Raw genomic sequence first — 2,989 nt, 5'->3', positions numbered from 1 at the left:
ACAGAACAGACACCATATCCATATCAGTATACAGTTCTGGCAACACCAGCCATGACATTCTTCTTCCGTGCGGCTGCACACATATTACTGAACTCTTATGGGACTTGGTAAGAATGTCTCCCACGAGTAATGAGTGTTGGGTAGGGACACTACGAATGTAGTGTGTGGACATATGAGGTGAGAATGTGGGTCTCGCAGGAGGCCTGCACGAGATAGTCCCTGTAGTCGCACTATCCTCTGTGCCCTCGGTGGCTCAGATGGGTAGAGCGTCTGCCATGTAAGCAGGGGATCCCGGGTTCGAGTCCCGGTCGGGGCACACATTTTCACCTGTCCCCGTTGATATATATATCAACACCCGTCAGCAGCTGAAGGTATTAATATGTAATTCTAATCTGTATATGTGGTTCAAAAATGGCTCTGAGCACTGTGGTACTTAACATCTATGGTCATCAGTCCCCTAGACCTTAGAACTACTTAAACCTAAGTAACCTAAGGACATCACACAACACCCAGTCATCACGAGGCAGAGAAAATCCCTGACCCCGCCGGGAATCGAACCCGGGAAACCGGGCGTGGGGAGCGAGAACGCTACCGCACGACCACGAGCTGCGGACTGTATATGTGGTTCTCGCTATCTCATGCCTTTTGTCACCTCAGTGTGTTATAAAGATGGAAACATAGGAATGCACACATTCATTGAAAAAAATACGTGAGGCAGGTTCATGTTGAAAAATGTCGCTACAAGGTATCAGAAACCGACAAGAAGGGCTGTATACGCACAGGTGAGGTACAAACAGGTAAGTTGACCTGTTTCGGCTCAGTTATACGTAAGCAGCTTTTCTTGTCGGTTCCTAATACCCTGCGTTATTTGTCACCATGAACATTATTGACGTATTTTTGTCAATGAATGTGTTAATAGTTGCATCGCTATGCCTCTGTTTTCGTTATATGTAAGGTGTTGAAAATTAGGTGAACCGATAGGGTAAAGAATGCGGAGGTTCCGGGGTAAAGAATGCGGAGGTTCTGCGGAGAATCGGAGAGTGTAAAACACTGACGAGGAGAAGGGGCAGAGTGATAGGACATCTGTTAAGGCATCACGGAATGGCTTTCATGGTACTAGAGGAAGCTGTAGAGGGCAAAAACTGAAGAGGATGAGAGAGACTGGAATACAAGTACATCCAGAAAATAGATGAGGACATAGGTTGCAAGTGCTACGCTGAGATGAAGAGGCTGGCATAGAAGAATTCGTGGCGGGCGCATCAAACTAGTCAGAAGACTGATGATTTAAAAAAGAAAAAACTGTTTTTCTTCGGTAGTACTAAAAAAGAACCAAATGCAGCTCTATGTTACGAATTTTGTAAGGCAAACTGAACAGCTTGTCGTCCTCTGTAGACACAGCAAACTACGACTGGAACATTTACATAACCTTAAGGCAGAATTCGTGATATGCAGTTATTCTTCCTGTGGCCCCTGCGTAAATGGAAGGGGAAGACATTTTACTGCATCCCCCACCACACCTCCCGTCCTCCAGCCCCGTCCCGGCCTACACACACACACACACAAACACTTGACTGATTTATATAGTTATTACGTATATAACTCCGAAAGATGTCCTCCTCTTAAACTGTTTGCGGCACTGCCTGCTGTGGAAATACCGCGCCAGCTGATAGAAATGATGAGCTTTTCGGGGCCAGAAGCGACCAAAGGGAATTTTCTCGCTCCTTTCAGTGGGCGACGTAGATCCGCTAATTAGTTCTGTGTGGCCGCGACTCACGCTATAATTATTTCTGCGTTTCATTTACCGCCGGAACAACAACGGGCGCACGAGAGCGGTTCATTCCGCTGAACGAAACGACAACTGGTTTAAGGGCATTTTCGCTCGGAGCTGCCCTGTAATTGAGTCTCCGGGGCACTTTGATCGCCGGCCCGCGAAGGGATGTGGAATGTAATTGATAGCGCAAATAAACGAGAGGATGTTATCGTCTGCGAAGCGGCTTTCACCGCCCGTAAATCGCGTCGTTATCTGCGACTTGGCCGCCCCTGTTGGCACGGCTTACGTGCCCGCCTTATTGCCGGCATGAATGGGAATGTTTTCTGGCCCTTGCCGGCTGCAGCTTATTTCAATTATCGTAGCTCTCTGACGGCCGTTGCCAGCTCGCCGCGCAGTCTCTCTCTCTCGCCCGGAGTTTGCAGCTTAGTCGCCCTTTCTTCAGGTAACCGAGAGCAGTGCATTGATTGCTGGCGCCGTTCCGATTCTTTTCGTAACGAACTTTGGTTATCCGACATTCAGGGAATGACAGGCCGGAATATTACTCCTATTTACCGTCTGACTTTATAAATACGAAACGAAGCAGATCGAAGGATTGAATTCCGATGCAGATTTCATTGGTTTGTAGCGGCGTGTTGCAACAGATTTACAAGCACAAAGATAATATACCCAAACCGTCAGAGATGGGAAGAAGGGCAGGTAATAAGGGTTTACTTGAATAGAGAAGCCCAATTTGGAAATCTTAGACCTACTCATGAACGGCGTACATCTGTAAGAGATTGCACTATTATACCTTAACTCGCTGGCTCTGTGTTCGTAATCACAGGCGACTTGGGAAAATTGTACCAGTTTGCAGGTGCGGCGAATATCAACACGCCGTTGGGATTTTAGGTTGAGTTCCAATGCAGTATCCGACCTTGTAAGGCGGGGACAGCTAAGAATTCTGCATGCTTGTGGATGTCTTGCGTACGTGTCGATCGCTGTCGCACGAGTGCACACTATCCCCCCCCCCCCCCCCCTGCCATGCCACACTGTCTGAGTGCAAAGAGGGGAAGGAGGAGAAAAAGAGGCCAAATTTGAACACTCCGCATAACATTGGAAGCGTCCAAGACTTGCTTGTGGCTTAGCATCTTATTACATGTTTCCCGGTAACATTGTTCTGTGTTGGTGCAAGGATCTCTCACGAACTTGCAGCAGCGACTAGTCACTGTCGCTACACGT

At 47.9% G+C, this 2,989-nt stretch overlaps 1 non-coding gene across 1 annotated transcript; it reads left to right on the top strand.

The window, feature by feature from the left end:
* The first annotated feature begins 241 nt into the window (after positions 1-241).
* Trnat-ugu lies at positions 242-316 on the top strand. Its single transcript has one exon. It is a non-coding gene; the product is annotated as a tRNA-Thr (tRNA).
* Positions 317-2,989: the final 2,673 nt, after the last annotated feature.

This window comes from Schistocerca piceifrons, chromosome 3 (assembly GCF_021461385.2).
Source record: "Schistocerca piceifrons isolate TAMUIC-IGC-003096 chromosome 3, iqSchPice1.1, whole genome shotgun sequence".
In the NCBI taxonomy this organism is placed as follows: domain Eukaryota; kingdom Metazoa; phylum Arthropoda; class Insecta; order Orthoptera; family Acrididae; genus Schistocerca; species Schistocerca piceifrons.
The sequence above is the reverse complement of the archived record's forward strand: the minus strand, read 5'-3'. Positions and strand labels throughout refer to the sequence as shown.